This window comes from Schistocerca nitens, chromosome 2, assembly GCF_023898315.1.
Source record: "Schistocerca nitens isolate TAMUIC-IGC-003100 chromosome 2, iqSchNite1.1, whole genome shotgun sequence".
Taxonomy (NCBI): domain Eukaryota; kingdom Metazoa; phylum Arthropoda; class Insecta; order Orthoptera; family Acrididae; genus Schistocerca; species Schistocerca nitens.
Genome location: NC_064615.1, coordinates 306,710,300 through 306,728,480, shown reverse-complemented (window position 1 = coordinate 306,728,480; position 18,181 = coordinate 306,710,300). Strand labels below are relative to the sequence as shown.

The 18,181-nt window shown below is 41.5% G+C and overlaps 1 pseudogene; it reads left to right on the top strand.

Annotated features, from left to right (window-relative positions):
* Positions 1-3,413: 3,413 nt before the first annotated feature.
* Positions 3,414-3,531, top strand: LOC126238329 (5S ribosomal RNA; annotated as a pseudogene).
* The last annotated feature ends 14,650 nt before the right edge of the window (positions 3,532-18,181 follow it).

Here is an 18,181-nt window from a genome sequence, read left to right as displayed (position 1 = left end):
CAAAGAGATAATATCTACAGGAATTGAGAGATATATACCACATAAATTAATAAGTGATGGTACTGATCCCCCATGGTACATAAAACGGGTCAGATCGTTGCTGCAGAAGCAGAGAAAAAAGCGTACCAAATTTAAAAGAACGCAAAGTCCCCAAAACTGGCCAAGTTTTACAGAAATTCAAAATATAGCCCGTACTTTACTGCGAGATGCTTTTAATAATTTACATAACGAAACTCTGTCTCAAAACCTGGCAGAAAACCGAAAGAGATTCTGGTCATACATAAAGCACACCAGTGGTAAGAAGCAATCAATACCTTCACTGCTCGATAACAACGGTGAAGTGACTGATGACAGTGCCACTAAAGCAGAGTTGTTAAACACTGTTTTCCGAAACTCCTTCACCAAAGAAGATGAAGTAAATATTCCTGAATTCCAGTCAAGAACAACTGCCAAGATGAGAAACATAGATGCGGATATCCTCGGTGTCGCAAAGCTTCTTAAATCACTTAATAAAGGTAAGGCTTCTGGTCCAGATTGTATACGAGTCAGGTTCCTCTCAGCGTATGCAGAGACAATAGATCATATTTAACAATTATATACATGCGCTCGCTCACAGAAAAATCCGTACGTAAAGACTGGAAAATTACTCAAGTCACACCAATACCTAAAAGCGGAAGTAGGACTAATCCGTTGAATTTCAGGCCCATATCACTAACGTCCATTTGCAGTAGGGTTTTGGAACATATACTGTATTCAAACATTATGAAGTACCTCGAAGAAAACGATTTATTGACACAGTACGGATTCAGAAAATATCGTTCGTGCGAAACACAACTAGTTCTTTACACTCATGAAGTAATGAGTGCTATCGTCAGGGGATGTCAAATTGATTCCATATTTTTAGATTTCCAGAAGGCTTTCGACACCGTTCCTCAAAAGTGTCTTCTAACCAAACTGCGTGGCTATGGAATATCGCGTCATTTATGCGACTGGATTCGTGATTTCCTGTCAGAAAGGTCACAGTTCGTAGTAATAGATGGAAAGCCATCGAGTAAAACAGAAGTAATTTCCGGCGTTCCCCAAGAAAGTGTTGTAGGGCCTCTATTGTTCCTGATCTATATTAACGACATAGGAGAAAATCTGAGTAACCTCTTAGAATTGATTGCAGATGATACTGTCATTTACCGTCTTATAAAGTCATCAGACGACCAAAACGAATTGCAAATTGATGTAGATAAGATATCCATATGGAGCTAAAAGTGGCAATTGATCCTGAATAAAGAAAAGTGTGAAGTTATTCACATAAGTATTAAAATAAATCCGCTAAATTTCGATTACACGATAAGTCACACAAATCTGAAGGCTATAAATTCAACTAAATAGTTAGAGATTATAATTACAAATAACCAAATTGGAACGATCACATGGATATTGTTCCGGGTAGAGAAAACCAAAGACTGTGATTCATTGGCAGAACACTTAGAAGGTGCAACCGGCCTACTAAAGAGACTACTTACACCACGCTTGTCCGCCCTGTTCTGGAGTATTGCTGTGCGGTGTGGGATCCGCATTAGGTGGGACTGACGGATGACATCGAAAAAGTTCAAACAAGGCGACTCGTTTCATACTATCGCGAAACAGGGGAGATAGTGCCATAGACATGATACGTGAACTGGAATGGCAATCATTAAAACACAGGCGTTTTTCGTTGCGACGGGATCTTCTCACGAAATTTCAATCACCAGTTTTCTCCTCTCATTTACATGGGGAGAAAAGATCATTACGATAAAATAAGAGAAATCAGGGCTCGCACAGAAAAAATTAAGTGCTCGTTTTTCCCGCACGTCGTTCGAGAGAGGAACGGTAGAGAAACTGGTTGAAGGGCCAGCCTGGATGGTCGAGTGGTTCTAGGCGCTACAGCCTGGAACCGTGCGACCGCTAAGGTCGCAGGTTCGAATCCTGCCTCGGGCATGGATGTGTATGATGTCCTTAGTTAGGTTTAAGTAGTTCTACGTTCTAGGGGACTGATGACCTCAGAAATTAAGTCCCATAGTGCTCAGGGCCATTTCAACCATTTGAACTAGTTGAAGGTAGTTTCGTTGAAACAACTGCCAGATATTTTATTGTGAATAGCAAAGTAATCACGTAGATGTAGATGAATCCAGAAAATTTAGAAGTCGATGATGGGGAATATTCCTGAATTCCATATGATGGGGAATATATTGGTTTAGGAGGTAATGTTAGCACAGAGTGGTACATCAGGAAAGAAAGCAAATACTCTGTTAATGATTGGAAATGGCACAGAAAAATATTGAAGACGCTATTACGTCACCGGGTGTGGGGTGGGGGGTAGGGGGTGGTAAATATAAAGTACCAAGAGCTCTTGAAGGGAGAAAAGGTGAGATAGGAGCAAAGGAGGTACTTAATGAATCGTTTGATGGAGTTGATTAGAGTTAAGGTCGGTCTAAGGTTATAATATGTACGACTTATATGGAGAAGAGATTAAGTGATGTGAAAATAGTCTTATAAAGGTAAAGTGTGTAGAGATGTAAGAAATAATAAATGTGCTGCCTATAATAGAAATAAATGTGGGTAACGAAGAAATAAGTGCGCTCTTCGATTGTGACAGTAATGTGTTAACCATTTGGAAAAATTTTGTCATTAGGAATAAAAAGATAAAAAGAACTCCTCTCGAACAGGCCATGAAGGCCCAAGGCCCAATGGTACCGACTGGCCGCCGTGTGATCCTCAGCTCATTGACGTCACCGGATATGGAGAGGCATGTGGTCATCACACCGCTCTCCCAGCCGTATGTCAGTTCACGAGACCGGAGCCGCTACTTCTCAATCAAGTAGCTTCTCAGTTTTACGTCACAAGGACTGAGTGCACCCCGCTTGCCAACAGCGCTCGGCAGACCGGATGGTCACCCATCCAAGTGCGAGTCCAGCGCGACAGCGCTAGACTTCGGTGAGCTGACGGGAACCGGATTTACCATTGCGGCAAGGCCGTTGGCGGGAATAGGAATAAGAAGAGAAAATTTTTGATTTTTCCATTCACTAGCGTAAAGACTGAAATTGCATATGGTCGACTGAGTAAACCTATAAAATATTAAATGCATTTAGATTTTATCTGTAGTGAATATTGTTTTAGTGTGAGATGTTTTTAGTTAATTAGCTAGTTAAAGATGTTGTATTGGCTATGCATCTTTTAGTGCAAGTACATAAGTTTTATTAACTGTATACAGAAACACCTCAAACTTCAGTTAGGAAGTAAGAGACGGAAGTTTAGACTAAAAGATCTTTTACCTATAGACCAGCGAATAGTACGTACAAAAATCACTGAAGATTAATACAATTGTAATTCTATGTATAACCAGATAAAAGAAGTTATTGGGTTGGCTAAAAATGTTTCTGGGCAACGGCCTTGCCGCAGTGGATACACCGGTTCCCGTCAGATCACCGAAGTTAAGCGCTGTCGGGCGTGGCCGGCACTTGGATGGGTGACCATCCGGGCCGCCACGTGCTGTTGCAATTTTTCGGGGTGCACTCAGCCTCGTGATGCCAACTGAGAAGCTACTCGACCGACTAGTAGCGGCTCCGGTCAAAGAAAACCATCGTAACGACCGGGAGAGCGGTGTGCTGACCACACGCCCCTCCTATCCGCATCCTCATCTGAGGATGACACGGCGGTCGGATGGTCCCGATGGGCCACTTGTGACCTGATGACGGAGTGCTTTTTGAAAATATTTCTAACTTGAAAACAAACGAAACGTGTAATTTGTTGAGATGGTATGAGGATATTCACTAACACAAGGTCGATACGATGACAGATTTTGATTATTCTGTTATGGTGTGTCCACATGAGTAGACAAGAGCAAAACCACGTTTAATTGCTCTTGTTGATTGGGAGAATGTGTGGGCTAGATCAAAACAAATTATAGAGTTAGATATCGTGGAACAATGTATGAGTGATTATTGTAACGCAGTTGTAGCAGTTAAAATAAGGATAACTCGGTTAGAATAATATTAAACTCTGGCAAACTGAATAAGATCATTGTAAGGTTACTCGACCAGCCAAACAACATGGGAGAGCTCATACAGAATGTCAGAAATCTAAAACTGACGCTGATTGTCGATCTGACCTCTCGTTCCTGAAAAATTCCGTGGATCGAGACAACAGACGATAGACAGCTTTTTCATTGAAGTGACAAAGTCACCATTTCAAAGTTGCGCCATTCGCATTAACGATATCAGTTAAATCCTTTCTGAGGGCACGAAATCATGTACTAGGAGATGGACTGTTGAGCTAATTTGAGGTCGATGTGGACAACATTTTACTAGCTACAGAATGTTGGAGTGAACATTGGGAGTCATTGGAGGGACAGTTCTTGGCCTTAACTCTCGCGATGTCAAGGCTGGGGGAGGTGTACTTTATGCAGACCTGCCAAAGACATTGTCATCTCCTTAGTTATCTTACATTTTAATAGTTTGAAAAAATTTTCAATGTTTATAATGAGTTCTTTTATGACATGCTACAAGTCTAAGTAGTTATTCAGTAGGTTTAGCATCAGCACCTTACTTCCCCATAAAAATCTATTCAAAAAGTATCTTGTGAGTAAAAGTCAACAAAGCAGATGAAATGTGCTTTTTTCTCTTTGAGTGGGTATAAGATATACTCTCGCACCCCCCCCCCCCCCGCCCCTCTCACACATACAATGTTAACCGTTAACTCACGAGGTGATTTTTCTGTTACGTATACCACACCCAAGGTGGGGTCTCTGGGACCCCTATGTTTAAACCAAGATTTAAGGCAAAAATCATTTGAATTTTTTAATTTATGCTTTATAACATTTATTTTTACAATTATTTAAGTGTTGTTTAAATTATTTATTATTTATTATTAATTCCTTTAACTCCATATGTGGAGCATAGGGCTGCAACAACATATCGCCATCTGGTTCTGTCTTCTGCTAGTATCTTCATTTCTCCCCATCCCATTCCTAGCTGATGGTCATCTGCTTCAACTGACCATCTCCATGTCATTATGGGCCTGCCTCCTCTCCGTCGTCCTTGCGGTATGAAGTGCTTCTCTCGCAATATGTTGATTTGGTCTTCTAAGAGTATGTCCTAACCATCTCCATTTCTTGCTTCTGATTTGCAGCTCAGTTGGCTTCTGGTTTGTTCTCTCCCAAAGAGTTTCCTTAGAGATGACATTTGGCCACCTTATCCCCAGAATGTTGTTTAAATGCTTTTAGTTTATTTTAGTGCACTAAACAAAGCCCGCAGCATTTTACTATTTCTCACACAAGAGCACATAATTTTGTGTGGTTCTTTTAAGCAGTACATGTGAAGTCCTGCCCATTCGTCTTGTATAGGCTGCCTAAAGGATGCTGCGTTCTCGGAATGCTATACAGGAATTCAAGCAAATAACTTTGGTAGTTTTACTTCAATAAAGCAGATTTACAATAGTTGTATTTACAATGAGTGTCGCAAGCGATGGGCGAAATGCAGACAGTAATATTCTTAACTATAGATAATGTTCATGCAAGTTTGACACACAGTTTGTGAATCACGGATAACTGCTATCGTAGCACTCCCTGCTGGCCTGTCCGCATACTGTCCTGATACTGAGCGAATACTGAGCGCCCGAGGTTGGCAGGAGCAGCGCTTATATTCTTCTCTTGTAGATGTCGCTCCTGCCGTGGTGCAATCCTAATCAGCGCACCAATGACCGACGTCGTTTCACCGCCTTCTCTTCTGTTCCTATCTTCGTTCCGGCGCTTGTCATTGCGCCGGAGCAGTACACATAAAGAGACTGTTAGAATACTGGATTTTTCTGATGTTGATATGTGAGGGAAAAATGATTAACAAAACAGAGAGTCATTTTAGATTGTAGATGTACTTATAGTAACGTGTCACGTCATCAACAACTTTAATCTTGACGAAATTCAGTACACCTTTAACCCATACGGACAGAGACTCATTTACTTTACGACAATTCCTTGTCCTAAAAACCAACGGCATTGTAGACATATAGTAAGATGAACCACGATCTCTGTTACACACCTCACATATCTGAAATGTACGATAAACAGTAACTTATCGGCTGTTAAAAGTCTCCAGCCCTGATTCAGTCTCCACTTTACCACCACGAACTAGAGCCATAATATCACAACCATTACCATATGCACTACCATCAGCATTATCAATGTAAAATTCACTACATATCCACAAAACACTGAAGGACCATGAAGAATAACTTGCGCACCTACTACGTTCTTCGTAGTAATAGATATATTATCAATAGCTTTATACACTGTAAGGGGCGAACACCTTCTCTTCCTAAAATAAAGCGGCACAACTAGTCTGTGTCGATGCTGCTGCACGTGCGGCTGCTCGACGACTGACGTAGTGTTACCACAAACGTCACTCGACAAAAACTAGTTATGCCGGTAATAGCGGAACAAACACTGGTAGCAGTTACTTCTGTAAAATATCTGGGAGTGTGCGTGCGGAACGATTTGAAGCGGAATGATCATATAAAATTAATTGTTGGTAAGGCGGGTACCAGGTTGAGATTCATTGGGAGAGTCCTTAGAAAATGTAGTCCATCAACAAAGGAGATGGCTTACAAAACACTCGTTCGACCTACACTTGAGTATTGCTCATCAGTGTGGGATCCGTACCAGGTCGGGTTGACGGAGGAGATAGAGAAGATCCAAAGAAGAGCGGCGCGTTTCGTCACAGGGTTATTTGGTAAGCGTGATAGCGTTACGGAAGTGTTTAGCAAACTCAAGTGGCAGACTTTCCAAGAGAGGCGCTCTGCAGCGCGGTGTAGCTTGCTGTCCAGGTTTCGAGAGGGTGCGTTTCTGGATGAGGTATCGAATATATTGCTTCCCCCTACTTATACATCCCAAGGAGATCACGAATGTAAAATTAGAGAGATTCGAGCGCGCACGGAGGCTTTCCGGCAGTCGTTCTTCCCGCGAACCATACGCGACTGGAACAGGAAAGGGAGGTAATGACAGTGGCACGTAAAGTACCCTCAACCACATACCGTTGTATGGCTTGCGGAGTATAAATGTAGATGTAAAAGGCGTTCGTGCTTCTCAGTGTATAAAGCTATTGATAATATATCTGTTACTATGAATGGCGGAGTAGGTGCGCAAGTTATTCTTCACGGTCCTTCAGTGCATTGTGGATGCGTACTGTATTTTAGACTTACTAATGCTGATGCTAGTGCACATGGTAACGGTTGGGTTACTGTGGCTCCAGTTCGTGGTGGTCAAGTGGAGACTGTATCGGGGCTGGGAGGCTTTGAACGGCAGAGAAGTTATCACTTATCGTACATTTCAGATATGTGAGGTGTATAACAGAGATCGTGGTTCATCTTACTACATGTCTGCAATGCCGTTGGTTCTCTAGGAGCCGCGCGTGATTAGCCGAGCGGTCAAAGGCGCTGCAGTCATGGGCTGTGCAGCTGGTCCCGGCGGAGGTTGGAGTCCTCCCTCGGGCATGGGTCTGAGTGTTTGTCCTTAGGATAATTTAGGTTAAGTAGTGTGTAAGCTTAGGGACTGATGACTTTAGCAGTTAAGTCTGATAAGATTTCACACACATTTGAACATTTGGTTCTCTAGGAAAAGGAATCGTTGTAAAGTAAATGAATCAGAGTCTGTGTCCGTATGGGTTAAAGGTGCACTGAATTGTGCCAAGGTTAAAGTTGTTGGTGATGCGACACATTACTATAGAAACTGAAAAACTACAAATTTTTTAGTATTTATGCATGGCAAGAGGCCTAAGAGTGAAATATGTTTCTTAGTACTTGACTTAATGAGTAGGGCTAGGACAGCTTGAGATACGTTAACAGATAAGGCAGTACAAGCAAGAGATGTATCACAGATTTACAGAGTCAGGGATTAATACCGTAGCAGTGAAGAATAGTCGATTTAATATTGGACACTTGTTTTTCAGGTTAGCGGCACCAACGATTGCAGTAGAGAACTGATCTAGGATGAGACCTGAGGCAATGGGTTTCCTCATTAGGGAAGAGCAATGTAGTGCCGTGACCCAGTCCTTCGTCAGAAAATTATAAGTCCTCAAAAAAAGTAAGGAGATATAACATGGAAGCGCACAGAGCTCTGAGTTAACACCCGTGGTTTGGTATCCTACAGTGAGGAGACACGTGGGTCATAATAACACACACGCCAGTGGACTGTGCAGTGAAGATAGTCGAGATCAACGGTAAATAGCGTTGCGCAGCGGTAACCACGAAAAAAGTGTGTAGGTGTCACCACAACAGTGCAAGCTTCTTGTTATGGCAAAACGAGTAGGTGCCAGGTTTCACTGAAACAAATGGGCGCTGGAGATGTATAAATAAGTCTGGATTTTAAGGCATGGGGCACTTCTTATCACCATAAGCTTGCAGCACCATCACCACGATGCCATGACGCCACAAGACAGCGAGACTACAGGGCTCTGTCGCACCAGCCATGGGTTCGAGGGTGAGCTATAACTGCCGTGTACATGAAGTCCTTCACAGAAGTTTTTGGCACCACCCTTCCGAAATGCTGTCCATGGCTGCTGCTACCGACGCTAAGCAGGGAGACTTAGCATCACAGTGCAGCTTCTGTCCAAGGGTAGCAGGCTGTACCTGCCACACAGCAGATCCGAAACGCCGCCACCATGGCTGCTTGCAGAGCAAAGTGGCCCGATTGGGACGCCACTGCAGCACAACATGATGCACCGTCGACATCAACAGGCGTGGCTTACAGAGGCTGCCGGCCTCAGTAACAGGAGGTGCCGTCTCAGCAGCAGCAGGCGGAAGCCACTGCAGTCTATCAGACGCAGACAGGATGGTTCAAATGGCTCTGAGCACTATGGGACTTAACTTCTGAGGTCATCAGTCCCCTAGAACTTAGAACTACTTAAACCTAACTAACCTAAGGACATCACACATATCCATGCTCGATGCAGGATTCGAACCTGCGACCGTAGCGGTCGCGCGGTTCCAGACTGTAGTGCCTAGAACCGCTCGGTCACTCTGGCCGGCCCTAGACAGGATTAACAAGTAGAAGAATGCCTGCCTCACCACGTCGTAGATTGCTATTAGAGAGATACTGTGCTACCCCACAATGTCGTTACTGTTTTAACTTCGGATAGTTCAGTTTACACTATCATGTATGAAGTATTCAAGGGGAGTTAGTGGGAGGAAAGACAGAACACCGAAGGGTAGCTTCTGCCACCTGTGTATTAAGGAGGAGATCGGAGTTTAACGTCCCATCAACAACGAGGTCATTAGAGACAGAGCACTAGCTCGGATTAGGAAGGATGGAATGGGAAATCGTCCATGCCCTTTCAAAGGAACCATCCCGGCATTTGTCTGAAACGATTTAGAGAAATCACGGGAAACCAAAATCGGGATGGCCGGACGAACGTTTGAACCATCGTCCTTCCGAATTCGAGTCCAGTGTGCTAACCACTGCGCCAACTCGCTCGGTCGTCTGTATATTACTGAATGACTAGCATGGCTGTAACGTTTATGAAAAAGAGTTTCTCTCAGAAGTGTACGGCTTCAAAAAATTCCAGATGTATCCAGAGGGTTGTAACATAACTGTACTATCTGACCATTAGGTATTTAGTTTCTTGCAGGATAGTACGTTGCTAAACAATCATCTATGCAATGGGCAACATTCATGCAGCAATTTAGTTGACACATCAGCTATATAAAAGCAATGAGAACTGCACTGCAAATGTACAGTCACTTCTACCTGTTGTAGAAGATGGCAATGATGGGGAAGAAGAATCTGAAGAGTTTCAACTCTTGTATATGAGAGTAGTAGAAGGGGAAAGCGAAATTCATTCTGTCTGTAAGACCATGTGACACATGCTAATTGATGTGCAAGAACTGAGATCTATATATCTATTAAAACAGATTTTGGCAGTAAGTAACATGGGTACTTCCTCACCATGAAATTTATTAGAGTGTCCTATTTAGTAGGAAGGATCAGATATTGTGGAGACTGCGTTTCAAAAAATGGTTCAAATGGCTCTGAGCACTATGGGACTCAACTGCTGAGGTTATTAGTCCCCTAGAACTTAGAACTAGTTAAACCTAACTAACCTAAGGACATCACAAACATCCATGCCCGAGGCAGGATTCGAACCTGTGACCGTAGCGGTCTTGCGGTTCCAGACTGCAGCGCCTTTAACCGCACGGCCACTTCGGCCGGCGACTGCGTTTCCCAGAAAGGTTTGTTGAGCACCTGGTAGTTCACATTTACTTAAATTACAGGCATTATGGGCACAAGAATGTGTTGAGATAGAAGAGGAGTATGTGTAAATAACAAGTTAATCAGACAAGTGTGTGCACACTTGACCGTTTGTGACAGTGCGTGAAATGTTGCGCTACTATGCACCAGGGAAAAATGAAAATATCAGCTTTATCGAAGTTGCTGTTTTATTAGTCATGGAGAATTTTGTGCTGCTCCTGAACAGTAGTCATAATGCAAAATACATACTCCTAGTCATAAATGTATTTTATAAAATTATTAACTTGTATGTGACATGGAAAGCAAATAGCGAAACTTTGGTCGCCAAACTGGAAAAGGATTTAGTTACTAAAGTTATAAAACCGGGCTGTCGTCTGACAACGGATAATAGTTTACTTCTAAATTATGTGGAATGATTTTATGTAGAATCAAGGTGCCAAAAACATCAAAATATGATAAACCCACCGAGAGAGTAGCCCTTGTGGAAGCTGTATGTGGGAAATTAACCACCTGTGTAGGATGTATGCAAGCACCAATTATACGAAATGAACGAACTTTATGGACACAGTTGAAGATGTTGTTATTGGCGTTAAAACGAATTCTACAGAGCAACTGCATTTCGAAATAATGACTGGAAAGGAACCAAAGTTTAAACTCAAAGACCTTGTGGAATGCTCACCATGTAAAGCAATAACTGCAGCCGGAAAACAAAAGAGAGCAAACTGTCGTACGGAGAAAGCGGTAGAAGAGATGGAAAAGTAGCATGATGGGTGATATAAATCAATTAAATGTAAAATTGGGGACCACTTATTGGTGAAGACAAGGAAAAATCAAGATAGATAGACGGAGAAATTAAAAGCTATTCGAGCTGTACTATGGACCACTCATTGCCCACAAGTTAATACTTATAAGTTCAAGTACTTTGTAGCTCGAAACACACTGAGGTGATGAAACGTGACAGAGCTGAGACTCAAAAACTGAAAGTCAAACTTAGTGTCTAAATAAACGCATTTTCCTGTGTAATATTTACGAATTTTTGGGGGCTATTTCTATATATTGTATGGGTAATTACTGTTAAATGTAAGATGCATGTGGTGATGTAGGAAGGCACAATGTTAGTGCAAAGGGGGTTGTTCAGTTTGATGTTCTTCCTGAACTCTGATGTATATTGTGTTATGCTCAGGGAACTGAAGAATCGACTTCAACATGTTCATTGACCCAGAAATGGAAGTGAACTTCTCTGTCTCTATGACAACACAAGGGGTCACATGAGTCTGTGCAGAGGAGCTCACCATACTTCATTGGACTGTTCTTCCTCATGCACCCTACAGTCCAGATCTCACACCTTTTGTGTTCGGCTGAGTGGAGGATGCACTCCATGGGAAGGATTATGTTGTTTACTGATGCAGCAACATGTTGGCTCTGATATCACCAGTAGAGCAGTACCATGTTGTTATAGAAGCCATCCCAGTAAGGTGGCATAAGGCCGTCACACTGAATGGATGCTGTGTCAAAAAGCGCAGTTTAAAGACAAAAGGATAAGGAATAATATTGCCCATTGTAATCCTGAATAAAACCAACCTGATTTCACAAAAAGAAGGGGTGCATTACCTATTGAGTGCCCCTGATGTAAGTAATTGATAATTTATGTCATATTTAGTATCAATGATAATGTATGTCAAAACATATCCTACAATCTTCATGCTGCTTCATACACCAGTGCAAAGCTATGTACACAGTTCAAATAAATCTATGTGGTTACAGTGATGCATCCATGTATCAAATATATAAGATGCATGTATATGCAGACTGAAACAATGAATGAAAACTTGTACCAAAGTCTGGTTCCAATCCTGGCCTTGGTACAGATTTTCATTCTTCAGTTCAGTCTGCATACATACATCATTTATACTATTGTATTCACACACATATAATGTACACTATTTATTATGTTACATAAGACAAGTCACATTTTGGTGCAAATTGATGTGCCAAGTTAGCAGACTAATGTGTCACATTTAGCGGAGATACGTAAAGTTATGAGTGCTTAGGTGAGCTAATTGGCCATCTGGGGTTGGTACTGAATGAGGTGAATCTGCTTGCTTGACAGTGTTTGCAGCAGAGCAAGGATGCTGCACAGCTGCTCCAGATGAGCTTGGTACCGAGCCAAACAGCATGTGGCCAGAAAAGGATAATTACAGAGCAGGAGGAAATTGATGTCAGTTCATGGCATGGCTGGAGTGCAGAAGATGTATCGGTAATGGTGGCATTTTAGGCATTCTAATATATGGCTACATATGGCTAGTAACAGCAATTACAAATTCAGTAATAAATCACTGTTTCACAGTAGTGGAAACCTGAATACGTCTTCGGTCTCAGAAATATGATATGCATTCAATAAAACAACAATATTTTCAATATCGCAAAAACTACAAATGTTAATAACCTATGGTGACTAATTTTGCAATGAACCTAAACTCATTTAATTTCATCAAACATTATCTGAAATGATAGAAGTGTACTGCACCTATCATCCATGTAAGCTAAGCACCTATATCAATGTCTTTCATTCATTTATTATGTTTTTAATATCCTTTCCATTATGCAAGTGTTCGCCAGAGCACCATGTTCTCCACAATAACACAGCAGCTGCATGCAGTGTGGGATGCCTCATGCTTTGTTCTACTTGTCCTGCATATAGTTTACTAGTCAACCCATCCAGCATTATGTGGGAGTTATCCCGCCAATTTTCTATTAGAAAGAAAACCAGAAAAAGAGCTGTGGGGATAGTGTAACATCAAAAAATCATTTTTGAAAACACCTTTGAAATTATGAAACAGTCACGCAAAGAAGCATGCATACTGTACAGATGCATAAATACACTATTCGAATTAATAGACATAGCATGCTAAATACACATGTTTATTTACCTAAGAACTTGACTATAAACAATTTTTCTAGTTAGTTTTTTCAATATGATTCTGTAAAAGTCTACATAGCTGTATAGATGGTTATTGTTTTCGCCTACAACCATTTGCACTTGGTAGTCGATAGGTGTCAATAGCACTGCCACATGTCAGGGATTTCCTTAAGTTTACCTGGCTGCAGTAGTGACTTAGTAACAAAGAATAAATGTATTAAAACTTAATGCATGGTGCAGAATTTTTTCACACATCTCAGTGTTTGTCATATCATGCCCCTTGAATTTTGCGTCGAATAATTATATATCTATGTAGATATGGTCAGTGGCGTATGTGAATATTGTCTGCTAAATATGTTGTGAATAGAGTTAGTAGCAAAGGAGTAATTAATTTAAATGTCTTGCATGATGTGGCCGTCCTACAAGCATCTCAGTCTTTATGATATCAAATCGCCTGATCTACGCGTCATACAACAACATAATTTTGAAGGTACATCCAGTGGAATACATGGACACTGTCTAAAAAGTATGTTGTAAACAGAACTAGTAACAAGTAATAAATTTAAATGTCATGCACAATGTGACAGTTATTCATGTTTCTATGATGTCATGCCTCCTGAACCATCTGTGGTACATACATTTAACAGCATATTTCGATTCTGTCTACGACGTTTATCTTGAACAGAGTTAGTAGCACAGATATAATGAATTTAAAAGTCTTGCATGATGTTGCACTTTTTCATGCATTTCATTAAGATGTCTTATCTCAACTATGATAGGTAGGTAAGTGATTTCTTGCCCCACACCGATTGCTGACGGGTACTAATGGATATGAGTATCAAGTTTGGTTGAAATTGGTCTGGTGGTTCAGGAGATGTCAAATGTACACACACACATACTCCTACTTTTATAATACATAGATGTTAACCAATTAACTATTCACTAAACTCTTGACTGGTGATGAACACAAGTTATTATGTTGAATTAATAAACTGTCTTGAGCCTGCAATGCACGATAACACCATACCATGGTAATCTTTCAGGGAAAACGTATTTGTGAAAATGTTCAACTCCATCATAATGTTATGCTAAACAACTAAACGTACCAACTGAAGTCTTGTTAACAGACTTGTAATTCATTTCATACTCAGTGACACAGGTGTATCTGGAATATAGAAATATTAATTAGGTATATATGCTTAAACTGATAATTACCGACGTGAGTTTGTTCTTCTACTACATATTCAGCTTTATATGGAATTTGTATCATCCATGTGTTTGAAATTTCAATTTTTTATGTTGGTATTTTTCATTTACTTTTGAGTATCTTTTACTATCAATCTTGTTATAGGTTGATACAAAATTTTTTGTATTTTCTCATGCTGCTATGCTATAAATGACTGATGAGACTGTAAATGAAGTCAAAACCAAAAAATTTTTGCAGTAAGGATGAGAACGAATTGATGTTTAAAAGTTGGAATGGATGAATTGTGTGTGTGACTCATCAAGAAATATAACTGCACACTGTTTGTAAAGTCTTTTTGATTTAATGAGTGTTAGCAGGAAATGGTTTGTAATGCTAGTTTTACAGAAAAGCAGATGAGTGTAAGCAGGTACAGTAATAGATCTGTCATGTCGATGAAGAACAAGTTAAGTTCACACCAGCAAAATAAAAGACTGAGCATGTGGTGGCTCAGTAGATTAATTAGGAATTCAACAATAAAATGTAATGTGTGTGACCTTGACAATATCCGAAACAGTGTCAGAACTGAGTGTGTAATCCCAGTGCCATGTAAGCCCTGAATTTCTTCAGCTTGTGCTTTAAAAAGTTTTGAGCACAATGGCATTGGCATTAATACAGAAAACAGAAGGAAGGGGTTGCTGGTACACAATCATTATATTTTCCAAAACTGTCATGTAGCTAATATAAAATCAGAATCTAAAGACCCATTAGATCTGAATAATTTATCAACTCTCAGAACTGAAAGGTGTATTAGTGCCAGTGACTGTCTGTAGTTAACTATCTTAATTTACGTTTTTATTCGTATTTGCATGGTGAATATAAGTGTGAAGCCATTTGGAAGCACACTGGGATGTGGTGCCAACGCTCAGGTGAGTAATGAGGCTCCACAGTCGGATAGATGGACCACCCTTACCCAATTCTCAGAAGCCTGCGCTGAACAGGCTACAGGTTAGTGTCGCTTACTTGACCATACTCTATTTCTGAGTTGCTGCAGCTGGATGTCGGGCACCCTACGGGCAACATAGATTCAACCTCGCATGGTGTAAAGCATCCAGCAGTGACTGTTTTAAGACTCGAAGGTGGAAAGTGACGAAATACTGTTGTAAGACGTCGTGATCTCCTGACCTTCATTGATTACATATTCCGCCCTCACAATGATATTCCGCACATCAAGACGCTTCATTCAAACCCAAACTCGATCAGATAAAGTCAATGTTGTATGAATTCGTCTAAGCGATATGCAAATAACTAATAAATCGCAAGTGCGCACCGTGGCTGGCGTACACACACACATTCAAGACACGACGGTCACAAAAGCTTTTAGTTCGAGAGAGGCCACTGCACGCCAGGAGGCTGGCCCCAACCCATCTACATTGGCCGGTGTCCATCCGTAGAGCAGACAGCATTTGCCCGAGTGAATGGACGACCCCGTGTTTGGCTTAAAATCAAATTCCGCTACATTGTGTGGGAGCGCCCAGCCTATGCATTCTTTACACCATAGCACGCAGTTTCAGAGATTTTAACAGGGAGACAACAAAAGCCAAACGCCGATACTACAGATTTCCGGATTGGTCGCCTTAAACGAAACATCATTCTCACGTTTTAGAAGTGCAACGCTGATTGGCAGACAATATTTCTGATGCCTTGAACTGAAGGAATAATGGAAGAGACCGAAAGATATACCCCTTCCCGTCTGGCATGGAGAGGGGCCGTTCTGTTGTCGCTCTTGGAGCGAGAACACGTAACGAGAGTGTGCGTGCTCGTACGTGTACTCAAAGAGCGAGGAACAAGTCTCTCCTCAGTACTTCACTGGGAGAGCACCCCTGTCGAGACTAAATCGAAGTGCGGCTCTATATTGAGTCCTTGCGATTAAGCGTTGTTCACTGAATTGGCTGCCACACTTATTGTGTGGTGTGAATGGACAGAGTTATAGTTAAACGCCTATGAGCGAATTTTGAGTGGCATCGTGGTGGACTGGTTATCTGACTGGTGTACCACGCCAATAGTTAAACTAGGGGCGAATAGGAGTCCTTGACTTCATCAAGGCGTAGGGAGAGTTTGAATGGCGAAGGTCAATCCAGATAGAACGAGAGTTATCTTATTTGTCAGCAGTGAGCGGCGCAGACCGCAGTCATCGCAGCTTATGGTATTGTGCGCTACAGCTCATGCAAGCCCCATATTTCCTCCACAACAGTACATTTCACTGCATTTCACACGCGACAGCCTCGACCGTACCTAGCAACATTCTAACGGATAATTATTCAAGTTGAGTAGGTGCGGCTCTCAGCCATTCTGCCAAGTCAATAACAATCTTAAACTTTGTATAGAAATTTCATTAGCGAATCCTATCCTTTAGAGATAACTTCACATTCCGTAAAGAACCAGGATCTAACTTATTCAATTCATAACTAAAAGTGCCATCGTGATTTCTCAGAATCTTTGTAAAATAAATAATAATTTTCGTTAGTTTCATGTTTTTCTTACACTACCTAGCACTACTCCAGTACCCAAGTATCCCACTAGTTACGTAAGAAATTTTGTGAATTTTTGTGTCATTTCCCTACATCGGATGACTCCAGAAGATATTTATTGCTGAAAGTTTTTCAGGCGTTTCTCTTTAGAACGTTAGGAGCGTCTGTCTGACTTCTGTAGTAGTGTGGGGGTGCAAATTGCATCTTGCAGGAGCCACAGGGTAAAGGGTACATCTCAGATTAAGCCGTTGCGCAGAATCACAGAATAGCACCCACACGCTCACACTGTTTTTATCGAAGTCTAAGAAACACACTATCGTGAACAAAAGCAGAAAGCCGTGTTTCTTTGTAATGCACTGGACAGAACAGATAACATCTAGAATGGAGTGAGAGCTCGCAGTCTGGGACCTCTTTTTAAGCGTGGGATGCCACCACGAGTTAGGTTTACAAAAACGAAATGCTTACACAATATGAGATCAGCCAGGATTGGCTAATGTAAATGGAGTATAAGTTAGATAGAGAAATCCGACTCTGCCGCCGAGGTCCCACTTCATTGGCCACGCAAAGAGATACGAAGAAATTCAGATGCTTTTTTTCAGCAGTAAATGGTAGGAAGCGCGTTACTGGTGAACCACCTGAAGACAGACTCGAGGAAGGGGACCAGCGTCATGTCACACGCAGTCTTTTGCTGGTCGGTGCTCTGAATATCCTTAGCACAGCAAACCCTAACAGAGTGAAGAACGGAGAACGCAGTCATATGGGTTTTCCTTTTAAGAAGTAGTCGTTACAAATTGAATCTGTTCTCGTCTTTGGACAGTTCGATTTGTTCACCACCAAGAGCCATCTCTTTTTCTGGCTGCATCTATCACCAGGGCTCACCTCCGAGCAGATGAGCTGCGAGATTCTGGAAATTTTCGGGCTGAGTCGAACTTAGCCACAGCGCTGATTCTGCAGCCGCTTCAGTCTCTGGCTAGCTGTTGATATGGTGAGTTCTAGATGCGACAGAGAGATGTTCCGTAGGTACAGTGAAGTCATTTTTATATAATTAAAACAACCTGAAGCTTCAGTCTGAAGACTTGCTTCCAAATTCGAATGACCAATTTGCTTACAACTCCAGCCACAGATGCAACGCATATCTGTCTTTTATACTAACGTCACAACAATCATCCTACAACTGCGCGCCCGGAATTGCTCCATTTTTATGAGCGAATATTAGAACCTTACCACAGGCCCTTTCGTCAGATGTCCCAAGGTTTTACTTTAGAATTAGCATCACTTTT